Source organism: Stenella coeruleoalba, assembly GCF_951394435.1.
Source record: "Stenella coeruleoalba genome assembly, contig: scaffold_143, whole genome shotgun sequence".
NCBI lineage: Eukaryota > Metazoa > Chordata > Mammalia > Artiodactyla > Delphinidae > Stenella > Stenella coeruleoalba.
Window position 1 is genome coordinate 216513 of NW_027646418.1, and position 19989 is coordinate 236501.

Here is a 19989-nt window from a genome sequence, read left to right on the forward strand (position 1 = left end):
GGACGATAGCTGTCATTTATAACTCTGCAGGTTTGTGAATTACAGTGCCCCTGAGCTCCTTTCTTCAACTCGCTTTCTTGTGACCTGGCCGCAACACCGCAGGATGGCTTCAGGCCCTAATCTGGTTCCGGCACGGCACGCTGAGCCTTTGGTTAATTCCTCTTCCTGGTGGGAAATGAGAGTTAAATTTGCCCGTCCAGACACCTCCAGCTAGTCTCTCATTGGTTCTCCCTATTCCTGTTCTTCTTCCGCATAAATTGCAACCTGGGCCAAACAGGAAGTTAAAGGGACTGACTCTCCAAGTCAGAAGAGTTTTAGTAAAGCGTCTGGAATGCTGCACCCGAGTACCAGGGTATGAATACTGAGACATATTTGAACACGTCTCGCAATCACATGGTTGATCATACTCTAGGTTCCACATGCATGTTTTGGATGAAGGAAGAATACCTTAAACCTGGGTATTTGAAACCCGTGGAATGGGTACCATGCAATATGACTTCAAAGGGTGTTCATTTGCTCAACGAACCTCTCCAAACCTATCACTGCTGCGTTTATGCCCCTGTACACACGCTTGATTCTCTTTTGGAGACATAGCAATCCTAGGTTTTAAGATACTTACTAGTCAGGTACATTCTTAGGCGTTTAATATGGGGTGTTGAGTCCATTTCGTTGAGCAAGGAGTAGCTCTTGTCTATTCCATATTTGGCTTAAGGAACTTTATCTGTGCTCATTTCAATCTCTGGTTTTATGCAGCACCCCAACTCACCTTTCCCCTTAAGCAAGCATAAGTTGGTTTTCTAAATTTGAGACCCTGTTCTGTTTTGGAATTCAGTTCCTGTGTAGCCAAGTTTACATTCCGTGTGTTAGTGATATCTTATGATGTTTCTTTTTCTGTGTGACATATTTCAGTTAGAATCATCGTACCTGAATCCACTCATTGTGATGCTACGGGCCTGATGACAGAATTCATTGCTGAGTGATACTGCATTGTACGTAAGTACCACAAGTTCTTTATCCATTGTTCACTTTCTGCGATGTTGAACTTGTACGGTAAACGAGGTTCTTGTAAACAGAGGCCTCCCAAACTTTGGGGTGGCTGTGTCTTTTTGATTTTAATTTCCCTAAGCTATAGGACTATAAGTGGAAGTTCCCTAGGCTCTGTTGCTTTGTTTTTTAGATGTTTCAGGAAACACCATACACTTCTCTGGAGTGTCTGTTGGCAATTTACATCCCGCCCATCAGCATAACAAGGCTCCCAGTTCTCCATGGCCTGTCCTGCCTTTCTGGATTTTACACTTTTTTCAGATGGCCCTTTTGACCGGGGGGAAGTGAGACTTCATTGTAGTGCAGATTTCCTTTGCAAGCTTGCTTGGTTGGCCAAAAAGGGCGTATGCTTTTTTTCCTGAATATATTCAGGAAAAAACGCATACGCCCTTTTTGGCCAAGTGCATCATTGTGGACGTTCTGCCTCTTTTCCTATGCTTTACATGCAATTCCAGTCTACCTCCTGAAATCGGTTTCCTGCAATTCTGCCCCGCTTTCAAGTCCTCTTGGCAGCCTTACTTCAGTATATTTTTGGACGATAGCTGTCATTTATAACTCTGCAGGTTTGTGAATTACAGTGCCCCTGAGCTCCTTTCTTCAACTCGCTTTCTTGTGACCTGGCCGCAACACCGCAGGATGGCTTCAGGCCCTAATCTGGTTCCGGCACGGCACGCTGAGCCTTTGGTTAATTCCTCTTCCTGGTGGGAAATGAGAGTTAAATTTGCCCGTCCAGACACCTCCAGCTAGTCTCTCATTGGTTCTCCCTATTCCTGTTCATCTTCCGCATAAATTGCAACCTGGGCCAAACAGGAAGTTAAAGGGACTGACTCTCCAAGTCAGAAGAGTTTTAGTAAAGCGTCTGGAATGTTGCACCCGAGTACCAGGGTATGAATACTGAGACATATTTGAACACGTCTCGCAATCACATGGTTAATCATACTCTAGGTTCCACATGCATGTTTTGGATGAAGGAAGAATACCTTAAACCTGGGTAGTTGAAACCCGTGGAATGGGTACCATGCAATATGACTTCAAAGGGTGTTCATTTGCTCAACGAACCTCTCCAAACCTATCACTGCTGCGTTTATGCCCCTGTACACACGCTTGATTCTCTTTTGGAGACATAGCAATCCTAGGTTTTAAGATACTTACTAGTCAGGTACATTCTTAGGCGTTTAATATGGGGTGTTGAGTCCATTTCGTTGAGCAAGGAGTAGCTCTTGTCTATTCCATATTTGGCTTAAGGAACTTTATGTGTGCTCATTTCAATCTCTGGTTTTATGCAGCACCCCAACTCACCTTTCCCCTTAAGCAAGCATAAGTTGGTTTTCTAAATTTGAGACCCTGTTCTGTTTTGGAATTCAGTTCCTGTGTAGCCAAGTTTACATTCCGTGTGTTAGTGATATCTTATGATGTTTCTTTTTCTGTGTGACATATTTCAGTTAGAATCATCGTACCTGAATCCACTCATTGTGATGCTACGGGCCTGATGACAGAATTCATTGCTGAGTGATACTGCATTGTACGTAAGTACCACAAGTTCTTTATCCATTGTTCACTTTCTGCGATGTTGAACTTGTACGGTAAACGAGGTTCTTGTAAACAGAGGCCTCCCAAACTTTGGGGTGGCTGTGTCTTTTTGATTTTAATTTCCCTAAGCTATAGGACTATAAGTGGAAGTTCCCTAGGCTCTGTTGCTTTGTTTTTTAGATGTTTCAGGAAACACCATACACTTCTCTGGAGTGGCTGTTGGCAATTTACATCCCGCCCATCAGCATAACAAGGCTCCCAGTTTTCCATGGCCTGTCCTGCCTTTCTGGATTTTATACTTTTTTCAGATGGCCCTTTTGACCGGGGGGAAGTGAGAGTTCATTGTAGTGCAGATTTCCTTTGCAAGCTTGCTTGGTTGGCCAAAAAGGGCGTATGCTTTTTTTCCTGAATATATTCAGGAAAAAACGCATACGCCCTTTTTGGCCAAGTGCATCATTGTGGACGTTCTGCCTCTTTTCCTATGCTTTCAATGCAATTCCAGTCTACCTCCTGAAATCGGTTTCCTGCAATTCTGCCCCGCTTTCAAGTCCTCTTGGCAGCCTTACTTCAGTATATTTTTGGACGATAGCTGTCATTTATAACTCTGCAGGTTTGTGAATTACAGTGCCCCTGCGCTCCTTTCTTCAACTCGCTTTCTTGTGAGCTGGCCGCAACACCGCAGGATTGCTTCAGGCCCTAATCTGGTTCCGGCACGGCACGCTGAGCCTTTGGTTAATTCCTCTTCCTGGTGGGAAATGAGAGTTAAATTTGCCCGTCCAGACACCTCCAGCTAGTCTCTCATTGGTTCTCCCTATTCCTGTTCATGTTCCGCAGAAATTGCAAACTGGGCCAAACAGGAGGTTAAAGGCACTGACTCTCCAAGTGGGGAGAGTGTTAGTAAAGCGTCTGGAATGTTGCACCCAAGTACCAGGGGACGAAAACTGAGACATATCTGAACACGTCTCCCGATCACACGGTTGATCATACTCTGGGTTCCACATGCATGTTTTAGCTGTAGGAAGAATACCTTAAACCTGGAGAGTTGAGATCCGTGGAATGGGTACCATGCAATATGACTTCAAAGGGTCTTCATTTGCTCACCGAACCTCTCCAATCCTATCACTGCTGCGTTTATGCCCCTGTACACATGCTTGATTCTCTTTCGGAGACATAGCAATCCATAGGTTTTAAGATACTTACTAGTCAGGTACATTCTTAGGCGTTTAATATGCGGTGTTGAGTCCATTTCGTTGAGCAAGGAGTAGCTCTTGTCTATTCCATATTTGGCTTAAGGAACTTTATCTGTGCTCATTTCAATCTCTGGTTTTATGCAGCACCCCAACTCACCTTTCCCCTTAAGCAAGCATAAGTTGGTTTTCTAAATTTGAGACCCTGTTCTGTTCTGTAATTCAGTTCCTGTGTAGCCAAGTTTACATTGTGTGTATTACTGATATCTCATGATGTTTCTTTTTCTGTGTGACTTATTTCAGTTAGAATCATCATACCTGAATCCACTCATTGTGCTGCTAAGGGCCTGATGACATAGATTTCATTGCTGAGTGATACTGCTTTGTAAGTAAATACCACAACTTCTTTATCCATTTTCACTTTCTGGGATGTTGAACTTGTACTGTAAACAAGGTTCTTGTAAACAGAGGCGTCCCAAACTTTGGGGTGGCTGTGTCTTTTTGATTTTAATTTCCCTAAGCTATAGGACCATAAGTGGAAGTGCCCTAGGCTCTGTTGCTTTGTTTTTTAGATGTTTCAGGAAACACCATACACTTCTCGGGAGTGTCTGTTGGCAATTTACATCCCGCCCATCAGCATAACAAGGCTCCCAGTTCTCCATGGCCTGTCCTGCCTTTCTGGATTTTACACTTTTTTCAGATGGCCCTTTTGACCGGGGGGAAGTGAGACTTCATTGTAGTGCAGATTTCCTTTGCAAGCTTGCTTGGTTGGCCAAAAAGGGCGTATGCGTTTTTTCCTGAATATATTCAGGAAAAAACGCATACGCCCTTTTTGGCCAAGTGCATCATTGTGGACGTTCTGCCTCTTTTCCTATGTTTTCAATGCAATTCCAGTCTACCTCCTGAAATCGGTTTCCTGCAATTCTGCCCCGCTTTCAAGTCCTCTTGGCAGCCTTACTTCAGTCTATTTTTGGACGATAGCTGTCATTTATAACTCTGCAGGTTTGTGAATTACAGTGCCCCTGAGCTCCTTTCTTCAACTCGCTTTCTTGTGACCTGGCCGCAACACTGCAGGATGGCTTCAGGCCCTAATCTGGTTCCGGCATGGCACGCTGAGCCTTTGGTTATTTCCTCTTCCTGGTGGGAAATGAGAGTTAAATTTGCCCGTCCAGACACCTCCAGCTAGTCTCTAATTGGTTCTCCTTATTCCTGTTCATCTTCCGCATAAATTGCAAACTGGGCCAAACAGGAGGTTAAACGGACTGACTCTCCAAGTGGGGAGAGTGTTAGTAAAGCGTCTGGAATGTTGCACCCGACTACCAGGGGAGGAAAACTGAGACATATTTGAACACGTCTCCCGTTCACACGGTTGATCATACTCTGGGTTCCACATGCATGTTTTAGCTGAAGGAAGAATACCTTAAACCTGGAGAGTTGAGACCCGTGGAATGGGTACCATGCAATATGACTTCAAAGGATCTTCATTTGCTCACCAAACCTCTCCAATCCTATCACTGCTGCGTTTATGCCCCTGTACACACGCTTGATTCTCTTTTGGAGACATAGCAATCCATAGGTTTTAAGATACTTACTAGTCAGGTACATTCTTAGGCGTTTAATATGGGGTGTTGAGTCCATTTCGTTGAGCAAGGAGTAGCTCTTGTCTATTCCATATTTGGCTTAAGGAACTTTATCTGTGCTCATTTCAATCTCTGGTTTTATGCAGCACCCCAACTCACCTTTCCCCTTAAGCAAGCATAAGTTGGTTTTCTAAATTTGAGAACCTGTTCTGTTTTGGAATTCAGTTCCTGTGTAGCCAAGTTTACATTCAGTGTATTAGTGATATCTTACGATGTTTCTTTTTCTGTGTGACTTATTTCAGTTAGAATCATCGTACCTGAATCCACTCATTATGCTGCTACGGGCCTGATGACATAGATTTCATTGCTGAGTGATACTGCATTGTACGTAAGTACCACAAGTTCTTTATCCATTTTTCACTTTCTGTGATATTGAACTTGTACAGTAAACGAGGTTCTTGTAAACAGAGGCGTCCCAAACTTTGGGGTGGCTGTGTCTTTTTGATTTTAATTTCCCTAAGCTATAGGACCATAAGTGGAAGTGCCCTAGGCTCTGTTGCTTTGTTTTTTAGATGTTTCAGGAAACACCATACACTTCTCCGGAGTGTCTGTTGGCAATTTACATCCCGCCCATCAGCAGAACAAGGCTCTCAGTTCTCCATGGCCTGTCCTGCCTTTCTGGATTTTACACTTTTTTCAGATGGCCCTTTTGACCGGGGGGAAGTGAGACTTCATTGTAGTGCAGATTTCCTTTGCAAGCTTGCTTGGTTGGCCAAAAAGGGCGTATGCGTTTTTTCCTGAATATAGTCAGGAAAAAACGCATACGCCCTTTTTGGCCAAGTGCATCATTGTGGACGTTCTGCCTCTTTTCCTATGCTTTCAATGCAATTCCAGTCTACCTCCTGAAATCGGTTTCCTGCAATTCTGCCCCGCTTTCAAGTCCTCTTGGCAGCCTTACTTCAGTATATTTTTGGACGATAGCTGTCATTTATAACTCTGCAGGTTTGTGAATTACAGTGCCCCTGAGCTCCTTTCTTCAACTCGCTTTCTTGTGACCTGGCCGCAACACCGCCGGATGGCTTCAGGCCCTAATCTGGTTCCGGCGCGGCAGGCTGAGCCTTTGGTTAATTCCTCTTCGTGGTGGGAAATGAGAGTTAAATTTGCCCATCCAGACACCTCCAGGTAGTGTCTCATTGGTTCTCGCTATTCCTGTTCATCTTCCGGAGAAATTGCAAACTGGGCCAAACAGGAGGTTAAAGGGACTGACTCTCCAAGTCGGGAGAGTGTTAGTAAAGCGTCTGGAATGTTGCACCCGAGTACCAGGGTACAAAAACTGAGACATATTTGAACACGTCTCCTGATCACATGGTTGATCATACTCTAGGTTCCACATGCATGTTTTAGCTGAAGGAAGAATACCTTAAACCTTGAGAGTTGAGACCCGTGGAATGGGTACCATGCAATATGACTTCAAAGGGTCTTCATTTGCTCACCGAACCTCTCCAATCCTATCACTGCAGCGTTTATGCCCCTGTACACACGCTTGATTCTCTTTTGGAGACATAGCAATCCATAGGTTTTAAGATACTTACTAGTCAGGTACATTCTTAGGCGTTTAATATGGGGTGTTGAGTCCATTTCGTTGAGCAAGGAGTAGCTCTTGTCTATTCCATATTTGGCTTAAGGAACTTTATCTGTGCTCATTTCAATCTCTGGTTTTATGCAGCACCCCAACTCACCTTTCCCCTTAAGCAAGCATAAGTTGGTTTTCTAAATTTGAGACCCTGTTCTGTTTTGGAATTCAGTTCCTGTGTAGCCAAGTTTACATTCCGTGTATTAGTGATACCTTATGATGTTTCTTTTTCTGTGTGACTTATTTCAGTTAGAATCATCGTACCTGAATCCACTCATTATGCTGCTACGGGCCTGATGACATAGATTTCATTGCTGAGTGATACTGCATTGTACGTAAGTACCACAAGTTCTTTATCCATTTTTCACTTTCTGTGATATTGAACTTGTACAATAAACGAGGTTCCTGTAAACAGAGGCATCCCAAACTTTGGGGTGGCTGTGTCTTTTTGATTTTAATTTCCCTAAGCTATAGGACAATAAGTGGAAGTTGCCTAGGCTCTGTTTCTTTGTTTCTTAGATGTTTCAGGAAACACCATACACTTCTCCCACATGTCTGTTGGCAATTTACATCCCGCCCATCAGCATAACAAGGCTCCCAGTTCTCCATGTCCTGTCCTGCCTTTCTGGATTTTACACTTTTTTCAGATGGCCCTTTTGACCATGGGGAAGTGAGAGTTCATTGTAGTCCAGATTTCCTTTGCAAGTTTGCTTGGTTGGCCAAAAAGGGCATATGCGTTTTTTCCTGAATATATTCAGGAAAAAACGCATACGCCCTTTTTGGCCAAGTGCATCATTGTGGACGTTCTGCCTCTTTTCCTATGCTTTCAATGCAATTCCAGTCTACCTCCTGAAATCGGTTTCCTGCAATTCTGCCCCGCTTTCAAGTCCTCTTGGCAGCCTTACTTCAGTATATTTTTGGACGATAGCTGTCATTTATAACTCTGCAGGTTTGTGAATTACAGTGCCCCTGAGGTCCTTTCTTCAACTCGCTTTCTTTTGAGCTGGCCGCAACACCGCAGGATGGCTTCAGGCCCTAATCGGGTTCCGGCACGGCAAGCTGAGCGTTTGGTTATTTCCTCTTCCTGGTGGGAAATGAGAGTTAAATTTGCCCGTCCAGACACCTCCAGCTAGTCTCTCATTGGTTCTCCCTATTCCTGTTCATCTTCCGCAGAAATTGCAAACTGGGCCAAACAGGAGGTTAAAGGCGCTGACCACCCAAGTGGGGGGAGTGTTAGTAAAGCGTCTGGAATGTTGCACCCGAGTTCCAGGGGAGGAAAACTGAGACATATTTGAACACGTCTCCCGATCACATGGTTGATCATACTCTGGGTTCCATATGCATGTTTTAGCTGAAGGAAGAATACCTTAAACCTTGAGAGTTGAGACCCGTGGAATGGGTACCATGCAATATGACTTCAAAGGGTCTTCATTTGCTCACCGAACCTCTCCAATCCTATCACTGCAGCGTTTATGCCCCTGTACACACGCTTGATTCTCTTTTGGAGACATAGCAATCCATAGGTTTTAAGATACTTACTAGTCAGGTACATTCTTAGGCGTTTAATATGCGGTGTTGAGTCCATTTCGTTGAGCAAGAGTAGCTCTTGTCTATTCCATATTTGGCTTAAGGAACTTTATCTGTGCTCATTTCAATCTCTGGGTTTATGCAGCACCCCAACTCACCTTTCCCCTTAAGCAAGCATAAGTTGGTTTTCTAAATTTGAGACCCTGTTCTGGTTTGGAATTCAGTTCCTGTGTAGCCAAGTTTACATTCCGTGTATTAGTGATATCTTATGATGTTTCTTTTTCTGTGTGACTTATTTCAGTTAGAATCATCGTACCTGAATCCACGCATTATGCTGCTACGGGCCTGATGACCTAGATTTCATTGCTGAGTGATAGTGCATTGTACGTAAGTACCACAAGTTCTTTATCCATTTTTCCCTTTCTGCGATGTTGAACTTGTACGGTAAACGAGGTTCTTGTAAACAGAGGCGTCCCAAACTTTGAGGTGGCTGTGTCTTTTTGATTTTAATTTCCCTAAGCTATAGGACGACAAGTGGAAGTGCCCTAGGCTCTGTTGCTTTGTTTTTTAGATGTTTCAGGAAACACCATACACTTCTCCCGAGTGTCTGTTGGCAATTTACATCCCGCCCATCAGCATAACAAGGCTCCCAGTTCTCCATGGCCTGTCCTGCCTTTCTGGATTTTACACTTTTTTCAGATGGCCCTTTTGACCGGGGGGAAGTGAGACTTCATTGTAGTGCAGATTTCCTTTGCAAGCTTGCTTGGTTGGCCAAAAAGGGCGTATGCGTTTTTTCCTGAATATATTCAGGAAAAAACGCATACGCCCTTTTTGGCCAAGTGCATCATTGTGGACGTTCTGCCTCTTTTCCTATGCTTTCAATGCAATTCCAGTCTACCTCCTGAAATCGGTTTCCTGCAATTCTGCCCCGCTTTCAAGTCCTCTTGGCAGCCTTACTTCAGTATATTTTTGGACGATAGCTGTCATTTATAACTCTGCAGGTTTGTGAATTACAGTGCCCCTGAGCTCCTTTCTTCAACTCGCTTTCTTTTGAGCTGGCCGCAACACCACAGGATGGCTTCAGGCCCTAATCTGGTTCCGGCACGGCACGCTGAGCCTTTGGTTATTTCCTCTTCCTGGTGGGAAATGAGAGTTAAATTTGCCCGTCCAGACACCTCCAGCTAGTCTCTCATTGGTTCTCCCTATTCCTGTTCATCTTCCGCAGAAATTGCAAACTGGGCCAAACAGGAGGTTAAAGGCGCTGACTCTCCAAGTGGGGAGAGTGTTAGTAAAGCGTCTGGAATGTTGCACCCGAGTACCAGGGGAGGAAAACTGAGACATATTTGAACACGTCTCCCGTTCACACGGTTGATCATACTCTGGGTTCCACATGCATGTTTTAGCTGAAGGTAGAATACCTTAAACCTGGGTAGTTGAAACCCGTGGAATGGGTACCATGCAATATGACTTCAAAGGGTCTTCATTTGCTCACCGAACCTCTCCAGTCCTATCACTGCTGCTTCTATGCCCCTGTACACACGCTTGATTCTCTTTTGGAGATATAGCAATCCATAGGTTTTAAGATACTTACTAGTCAGGTACATTCTTAGGCGTTTAATATGCGGTGTTGAGTCCATTTCGTTGAGCAAGGAGTAGCTCTTGTCTATTCCATATTTGGCTTAAGGAACTTTATCTGTGCTCATTTCAATCTCTGGTTTTATGCAGCACCCCAACTCAACTTTACCCTTAAGCAAGCATAAGTTGGTTTTCTAAATTTGAGACCCTGTTCTGTTCTGTAATTCAGTTCCTGCGTAGCCAAGTTTACATTCCGTGTATTACTGATATCTTATGATGTTTCTTTTTCTGTGTGACTTATTTCAGTTAGAATCATCATACCTGAATCCACTCATTGTGCTGCTAAGGGCCTGATGACATACATTTCATTGCTGAGTGATATTGTTTGTAAGTAAATACCACAACTTTTTTATCCATTTTTCACTTTCTGCGATGTTCAACTTGTATGGTAAACGAGGTTCTTGTAAACAGAGCCGTCCCAAACTTTGGGGTGGCTGTGTCTTTTTGATTTTAATTTCCCTAAGCTATAGGACCATAAGTGGAAGTGCCCTAGGCTCTGTTGCTTTGTTTTTTAGATGTTTCAGGAAACACCATACAGTTCTCCCGAGTGTCTGTTGGCAATTTACATCCCGCCCATCAGCATAACAAGGCTCCGAGTTCTCCATGGCCTGTCCTGCCTTTCTGGATTTTACACTTTTTTCAGATGGCCCTTTTGACCGGGGGGAAGTGAGACTTCATTGTAGTGCAGATTTCCTTTGCAAGCTTGCTTGGTTGGCCAAAAAGGGCGTATGCGTTTTTTCCTGAATATATTCAGGAAAAAACGCATACACACTTTTTGGCCAAGTGCATCATTGTGGACGTTCTGCCTCTTTTCCTATGCTTTCAATGCAATTCCAGTCTACCTCCTGAAATCGGTTTCCTGCAATTCTGCCCCGCTTTCAAGTCCTCTTGGCAGCCTTACTTCAGTATATTTTTGGACGATAGCTGTCATTTATAACTCTGCAGGTTTGTGAATTACAGTGCCCCTGAGCTCCTTTCTTCAACTCGCTTTCTTTTGAGCTGGCCGCAACACCGCAGGATGGCTTCAGGCCCTAATCGGGTTCCGGCACGGCAAGCTGAGCCTTTGGTTATTTCCTCTTCCTGGTGGGAAATGAGAGTTAAATTTGCCCGTCCAGACACCTCCAGCTAGTCTCTCATTGGTTCTCCCTATTCCTGTTCATCTTCCGCAGAAATTGCAAACTGGGCCAAACAGGAGGTTAAAGGCGCTGACCACCCAAGTGGGGGGAGTGTTAGTAAAGCGTCTGGAATGTTGCACCCGAATACCAGGGGAGGAAAACTGAGACATATTTGAACACGTCTCCCGTTCACACGGTTGATCATACTCTGGGTTCCACATGCATGTTTTAGCTGAAGGTAGAATACCTTAAACCTGGGTAGTTGAAACCCGTGGAATGGGTACCATGCAATATGACTTCAAAGGGTCTTCATTTGCTCACCGAACCTCTCCAGTCCTATCACTGCTGCTTCTATGCCCCTGTACACACGCTTGATTCTCTTTTGGAGATATAGCAATCCATAGGTTTTACGATACTTACTAGTCAGGTACATTCTTAGGCGTTTAATATGCGGTGTTGAGTCCATTTCGTTGAGCAAGGAGTAGCTCTTGTCTATTCCATATTTGGCTTAAGGAACTTTATCTGTGCTCATTTCAATCTCTGGTTTTATGCAGCACCCCAACTCAACTTTACCCTTAAGCAAGCATAAGTTGGTTTTCTAAATTTGAGACCCTGTTCTGTTCTGTAATTCAGTTCCTGCGTAGCCAAGTTTACATTCCGTGTATTACTGATATCTTATGATGTTTCTTTTTCTGTGTGACTTATTTCAGTTAGAATCATCATACCTGAATCCACTCATTGTGCTGCTAAGGGCCTGATGACATACATTTCATTGCTGAGTGATATTGTTTGTAAGTAAATACCACAACTTTTTTATCCATTTTTCACTTTCTGCGATGTTCAACTTGTATGGTAAACGAGGTTCTTGTAAACAGAGCCGTCCCAAACTTTGGGGTGGCTGTGTCTTTTTGATTTTCATTTCCCTAAGCTATAGGACCATAAGTGGAAGTGCCCTAGGCTCTGTTGCTTTGTTTTTTAGATGTTTCAGGAAACACCATACACTTCTCCGGAGTGTCTGTTGGCAATTTACATCCCGCCCATCAGCATAACAAGGCTCCGAGTTCTCCATGGCCTGTCCTGCCTTTCTGGATTTTACACTTTTTTCAGATGGCCCTTTTGACCGGGGGGAAGTGAGACTTCATTGTAGTGCAGATTTCCTTTGCAAGCTTGCTTGGTTGGCCAAAAAGGGCGTATGCGTTTTTTCCTGAATATATTCAGGAAAAAACGCATACACACTTTTTGGCCAAGTGCATCATTGTGGACGTTCTGCCTCTTTTCCTATGCTTTCAATGCAATTCCAGTCTACCTCCTGAAATCGGTTTCCTGCAATTCTGCCCCGCTTTCAAGTCCTCTTGGCAGCCTTACTTCAGTATATTTTTGGACGATAGCTGTCATTTATAACTCTGCAGGTTTGTGAATTACAGTGCCCCTGAGCTCCTTTCTTCAACTCGCTTTCTTGTGAGCTGGCCGCAACACCGCAGGATGGCTTCAGGCCCTAATCGGGTTCCGGCACGGCAAGCTGAGCGTTTGGTTATTTCCTCTTCCTGGTGGGAAATGAGAGTTAAATTTGCCCGTCCAGACACCTCCAGCTAGTCTCTCATTGGTTCTCCCTATTCCTGTTCATCTTCCGCAGAAATTGCAAACTGGGCCAAACAGGAGGTTAAAGGCGCTGACCACCCAAGTGGGGGGAGTGTTAGTAAAGCGTCTGGAATGTTGCACCCGAGTTCCAGGGGAGGAAAACTGAGACATATTTGAACACGTCTCCCGATCACATGGTTGATCATACTCTGGGTTCCATATGCATGTTTTAGCTGAAGGAAGAATACCTTAAACCTTGAGAGTTGAGACCCGTGGAATGGGTACCATGCAATATGACTTCAAAGGGTCTTCATTTGCTCACCGAACCTCTCCAATCCTATCACTGCAGCGTTTATGCCCCTGTACACACGCTTGATTCTCTTTTGGAGACATAGCAATCCATAGGTTTTAAGATACTTACTAGTCAGGTACATTCTTAGGCGTTTAATATGGGGTGTTGAGTCCATTTCGTTGAGCAAGGAGTAGCTCTTGTCTATTCCATATTTGGCTTAAGGAACTTTATCTGTGCTCATTTCAATCTCTGGTTTTATGCAGCACCCCAACTCACCTTTCCCCTTAAGCAAGCATAAGTTGGTTTTCTAAATTTGAGACCCTGTTCTGTTTTGGAATTCAGTTCCTGTGTAGCCAAGTTTACATTCCGTGTATTAGTGATACCTTATGATGTTTCTTTTTCTGTGTGACTTATTTCAGTTAGAATCATCGTACCTGAATCCACTCATTATGCTGCTATGGGCCTGATGACATAGATTTCATTGCTGAGTGATACTGCATTGTACGTAAGTACCACAAGTTCTTTATCCATTTTTCACTTTCTGTGATATTGAACTTGTACGGTAAACGAGGTTCTTGTAAACAGAGGCAATCCCAAACTTTGGGGTGGCTGTGTCTTTTTGATTTTAATTTCCCTAAGCTATAGGACCATAAGTGGAAGTGCCCTAGGCTCTGTTGCTTTGTTTTTTAGATGTTTCAGGAAACACCATACACTTCTCCCGAGTGTCTGTTGGCAATTTCCATCCGCCCATCAGCATAACAAGGCTCCCAGTTCTCCATGGCCTGTCCTGCCTTTCTGGATTTTACACTTTTTTCAGATGGCCCTTTTGACCTGGGGGAAGTGAGACTTCATTGTAGTGCAGATTTCCTTTGCAAGCTTGCTTGGTTGGCCAAAAAGGGCGTATGCGTTTTTTCCTGAATATATTCAGGAAAAAACGCATACGCCCTTTTTGGCCAAGTGCATCATTGTGGACGTTCTGCCTCTTTTCCTATGCTTTACATGCAATTCCAGTCTACCTCCTGAAATCGGTTTCCTGCAATTCTGCCCCGCTTTCAAGTCCTCTTGGCAGCCTTACTTCAGTATATTTTTGGACGATAGCTGTCATTTATATCTCTGCAGGTTTGTGAATTACAGTGCCCCTGAGCTCCTTTCTTCAACTCGCTTTCTTTTGAGCTGGCCGCAACACCACAGGATGGCTTCAGGCCCTAATCTGGTTCCGGCACGGCACGCTGAGCCTTTGGTTATTTCCTCTTCCTGGTGGGAAATGAGAGTTAAATTTGCCCGTCCAGACACCTCCAGCTAGTCTCTCATTGGTTCTCCCTATTCCTGTTCATCTTCCGCAGAAATTGCAAACTGGGCCAAACAGGAGGTTAAAGGCGCTGACTCTCCAAGTGGGGAGAGTGTTAGTAAAGCGTCTGGAATGTTGCACCCGAGTACCAGGGGAGGAAAACTGAGACATATTTGAACACGTCTCCCGTTCACACGTTTGATCATACTCTGGGTTCCACATGCATGTTTTAGCTGAAGGAAGAATACCTTAAACCTTGAGAGTTGAGACCCGTGGAATGGGTACCATGCAATATGACTTCAAAGGGTCTTCATTTGCTCACCGAACCTCTCCAATCCTATCACTGCTGCATTTATGCCCCCGTACACATGCTTGATTCTCTTTTGGAGACATAGCAATCCATAGGTTTTAAGATACTTACTAGTCAGGTACATTCTTAGGCGTTTAATATGCGGTGTTGAGTCCATTTCGTTGAGCAAGAGTAGCTCTTGTCTATTCCATATTTGGCTTAAGGAACTTTATCTGTGCTCATTTCAATCTCTGGTTTTATGCAGCACCCCAACTCACCTTTCCCCTTAAGCAAGCATAAGTTGGTTTTCTAAATTTGAGACCCTGTTCTGGATTGGAATTCAGTTCCTGTGTAGCCAAGTTTACATTCCGTGTATTAGTGATATCTTATGATGTTTCTTTTTCTGTGTGACTTATTTCAGTTTGAATCATCGTACCTGAATCCACGCATTATGCTGCTACGGGCCTGATGACATAGATTTCATTGCTGAGTGATTCTGCATTGTACGTAAGTACCACAAGTTCTTTATCCATTTTTCCCTTTCTTCGATGTTGAACTTGTACGGTAAACGAGGTTCTTGTAAACAGAGGCGTCCCAAACTTTGAGGTGGCTGTGTCTTTTTGATTTTAATTTCCCTAAGCTATAGGACGACAAGTGGAAATGCCCTAGGCTCTGTTGCTTTGTTTTTTAGAGGTTTCAGGAAACACCATACACTTCTCCCGAGTGTCTGTTGGCAATTTACATCCCGCCCATCAGCATAACAAGGCTCCCAGTTCTCCATGGCCTGTCCTGCCTTTCTGGATTTTACACTTTTTTCAGATGGCCCTTTTGACCGGGGGGGAAGTGAGACTTCATTGTAGTGCAGATTTCCTTTGCAAGCTTGCTTGGTTGGCCAAAAAGGGCGTATGCGTTTTTTCCTGAATATATTCAGGAAAAAACGCATACGCCCTTTTTGCCCAAGTGCATCATTGTGGACGTTCTGCCTCTTTTCCTATGCTTTCAATGCAATTCCAGTCTACCTCCTGAAATCGGTTTCCTGCAATTCTGCCCCGCTTTCAAGTCCTCTTGGCAGCCTTACTTCAGTATATTTTTGGACGATAGCTGTCATTTATAACTCTGCAGGTTTGTGAATTACAGTGCCCCTGAGCTCCTTTCTTCAACTCGCTTTCTTTTGAGCTGGCCGCAACACCGCAGGATGGCTTCAGGCCCTAATCGGGTTCCGGCACGGCAAGCTGAGCGTTTGGTTATTTCCTCTTCCTGGTGGGAAATGAGAGTTAAATTTGCCCGTCCAGACACCTCCAGCTAGTCTCTCATTGGTTCTCCCTATTCCTGTTCATCTTCCGCAGAAATTGCAAACTGGGCCAAACAGGAGGTTAAAGGCGCTGACCACCCAAGTGGGGGGAGTGTTAGTAAAGCGTCTGGAATGTTGCACCCGAGTACCAGGGGAGGAAAACTGAGACATATTTGAACACGTCTCCCGTTCACACGGTTGATCATACTCTGGGTTCCACATGCATGTTTTAGCTGAAGGTAGAATACCTTAAACCTGGGTAGTTGAAACCCGTGGAATGGGTACCATGCAATATGACTTCAAAGGGTCTTCATTTGCTCACCGAACCTCTCCAGTCCTATCACTGCTGCTTCTATGCCCCTGTACACACGCTTGATTCTCTTTTGGAGATATAGCAATCCATAGGTTTTAAGATACTTACTAGTCAGGTACATTCTTAGGCGTTTAATATGCGGTGTTGAGTCCATTTCGTTGAGCAAGGAGTAGCTCTTGTCTATTCCATATTTGGCTTAAGGAACTTTATCTGTGCTCATTTCAATCTCTGGTTTTATGCAGCACCCCAACTCAACTTTACCCTTAAGCAAGCATAATTTGGTTTTCTAAATTTGAGACCCTGTTCTGTTCTGTAATTCAGTTCCTGCGTAGCCAAGTTTACATTCCGTGTATTACTGATATCTTATGATGTTTCTTTTTCTGTGTGACTTATTTCAGTTAGAATCATCATACCTGAATCCACTCATTGTGCTGCTAAGGGCCTGATGACATACATTTCATTGCTGAGTGATATTGTTTGTAAGTAAATACCACAACTTTTTTATCCATTTTTCACTTTCTGCGATGTTCAACTTGTATGGTAAACGACGTTCTTGTAAACAGAGCCGTCCCAAACTTTGGGGTGGCTGTGTCTTTTTGATTTTCATTTCCCTAAGCTATAGGACCATAAGTGGAAGTGCCCTAGGCTCTGTTGCTTTGTTTTTTAGATGTTTCAGGAAACACCATACACTTCTCCCGAGTGTCTGTTGGCAATTTACATCCCGCCCATCAGCATAACAAGGCTCCGAGTTCTCCATGGCCTGTCCTGCCTTTCTGGATTTTACACTTTTTTCAGATGGCCCTTTTGACCGGGGGGAAGTGAGACTTCATTGTAGTGCAGATTTCCTTTGCAAGCTTGCTTGGTTGGCCAAAAAGGGCGTATGCGTTTTTTCCTGAATATATTCAGGAAAAAACGCATACGCCCTTTTTGGCCAAGTGCATCATTGTGGACGTTCTGCCTCTTTTCCTATGCTTTCAATGCAATTCCAGTCTACCTCCTGAAATCGGTTTCCTGCAATTCTGCCCCGCTTTCAAGTCCTCTTGGCAGCCTTACTTCAGTATATTTTTGGACGATAGCTGTCATTTATAACTCTGCAGGTTTGTGAATTACAGTGCCCCTGAGCTCCTTTCTTCAACTCGCTTTCTTGTGAGCTGGCCGCAACACCGCAGGATGGCTTCAGGCCCTAATCGGGTTCCGGCACGGCAAGCTGAGCGTTTGGTTATTTCCTCTTCCTGGTGGGAAATGAGAGTTAAATTTGCCCGTCCAGACACCTCCAGCTAGTCTCTCATTGGTTCTCCCTATTCCTGTTCATCTTCCGCAGAAATTGCAAACTGGGCCAAACAGGAGGTTAAAGGCGCTGACCACCCAAGTGGGGGGAGTGTTAGTAAAGCGTCTGGAATGTTGCACCCGAGTTCCAGGGGAGGAAAACTGAGACATATTTGAACACGTCTCCCGATCACATGGTTGATCATACTCTGGGTTCCATATGCATGTTTTAGCTGAAGGAAGAATACCTAAAACCTTGAGAGTTGAGACCCGTGGAATGGGTACCATGCAATATGACTTCAAAGGGTCTTCATTTGCTCACCGAACCTCTCCAATCCTATCACTGCAGCGTTTATGCCCCTGTACACACGCTTGATTCTCTTTTGGAGACATAGCAATCCATAGGTTTTAAGATACTTACTAGTCAGGTACATTCTTAGGCGTTTAATATGGGGTGTTGAGTCCATTTCGTTGAGCAAGGAGTAGCTCTTGTCTATTCCATATTTGGCTTAAGGAACTTTATCTGTGCTCATTTCAATCTCTGGTTTTATGCAGCACCCCAACTCACCTTTCCCCTTAAGCAAGCATAAGTTGGTTTTCTAAATTTGAGACCCTGTTCTGTTTTGGAATTCAGTTCCTGTGTAGCCAAGTTTACATTCCGTGTATTAGTGATACCTTATGATGTTTCTTTTTCTGTGTGACTTATTTCAGTTAGAATCATCGTACCTGAATCCACTCATTATGCTGCTATGGGCCTGATGACATAGATTTCATTGCTGAGTGATACTGCATTGTACGTAAGTACCACAAGTTCTTTATCCATTTTTCACTTTCTGTGATATTGAACTTGTACGGTAAACGAGGTTCTTGTAAACAGAGGCAATCCCAAACTTTGGGGTGGCTGTGTCTTTTTGATTTTAATTTCCCTAAGCTATAGGACCATAAGTGGAAGTGCCCTAGGCTCTGTTGCTTTGTTTTTTAGATGTTTCAGGAAACACCATACACTTCTCCCGATTGTCTGTTGGCAATTTCCATCCCCCCATCAGCATAACAAGGCTCCCAGTTCTCCATGGCCTGTCCTGCCTTTCTGGATTTTACACTTTTTTCAGATGGCCCTTTTGACCTGGGGGAAGAGAGACTTCATTGTAGTGCAGATTTCCTTTGCAAGCTTGCTTGGTTGGCCAAAAGTGCGTATGCGTTTTTTCCTGAATATATTCAGGAAAAAACGCATACGCCCTTTTTGGCCAAGTGCATCATTGTGGACGTTCTGCCTCTTTTCCTATGCTTTACATGCAATTCCAGTCTACCTCCTGAAATCGGTTTCCTGCAATTCTGCCCCGCTTTCAAGTCCTCTTGGCAGCCTTACTTCAGTATATTTTTGGACGATAGCTGTCATTTATAACTCTGCAGGTTTGTGAATTACAGTGCCCCTGAGCTCCTTTCTTCAACTCACTTTCTTTTGAGCTGGCCGCAACACCACAGGATGGCTTCAGGCCCTAATCTGGTTCCGGCACGGCACGCTGAGCCTTTGGTTATTTCCTCTTCCTGGTGGGAAATGAGAGTTAAATTTGCCCGTCCAGACACCTCCAGCTAGTCTCTCATTGGTTCTCCCTATTCCTGTTCATCTTCCGCAGAAATTGCAAACTGGGCCAAACAGGAGGTTAAAGGCGCTTACTCTCCAAGTGGGGAGAGTGTTAGTAAAGCGTCTGGAATGTTGCACCCGAGTACCAGGGGAGGAAAACTGAGACATATTTGAACACGTCTCCCGTTCACACGTTTGATCATACTCTGGGTTCCACATGCATGTTTTAGCTGAAGGAAGAATACCTTAAACCTTGAGAGTTGAGACCCGTGGAATGGGTACCATGCAATATGACTTCAAAGGGTCTTCATTTGCTCACCGAACCTCTCCAATCCTATCACTGCAGCGTTTATGCCCCTGTACACACGCTTGATTCTCTTTTGGAGACATAGCAATCCATAGGTTTTAAGATACTTACTAGTCAGGTACATTCTTAGGCGTTTAATATGCGGTGTTGAGTCCATTTCGTTGAGCAAGAGTAGCTCTTGTCTATTCCATATTTGGCTTAAGGAACTTTATCTGTGCTCATTTCAATCTCTGGTTTTATGCAGCACCCCAACTCACCTTTCCCCTTAAGCAAGCATAAGTTGGTTTTCTAAATTTGAGACCCTGTTCTCGATTGGAATTCAGTTCCTGTGTAGCCAAGTTTACATTCCGTGTATTAGTGATATCTTATGATGTTTCTTTTTCTGTGTGAGTTATTTCAGTTAGAATCATCGTACCTGAATCCACGCATTATGCTGCTACGGGCCTGATGACATAGATTTCATTGCTGAGTGATTCTGCATTGTACGTAAGTACCACAAGTTCTTTATCCATTTTTCCCTTTCTGCGATGTT

At 44.1% G+C, this 19989-nt stretch overlaps 2 long non-coding RNA genes across 2 annotated transcripts in view; both read left to right on the top strand.

Moving 5' to 3' along the window:
* The window catches only part of LOC307181132, a 226395-nt gene that overhangs the window by 166965 nt on the left and 39441 nt on the right, over nucleotides 1-19989 (top strand). The gene's annotated exons all lie outside the window — the stretch shown is intronic.
* On the top strand, nucleotides 903-19946 carry LOC307181133. The gene is made up of 3 exons (XR_013825937.1): nucleotides 903-993; nucleotides 2487-2570; nucleotides 19858-19946. It is a non-coding gene; the product is annotated as an uncharacterized lncRNA (long non-coding RNA).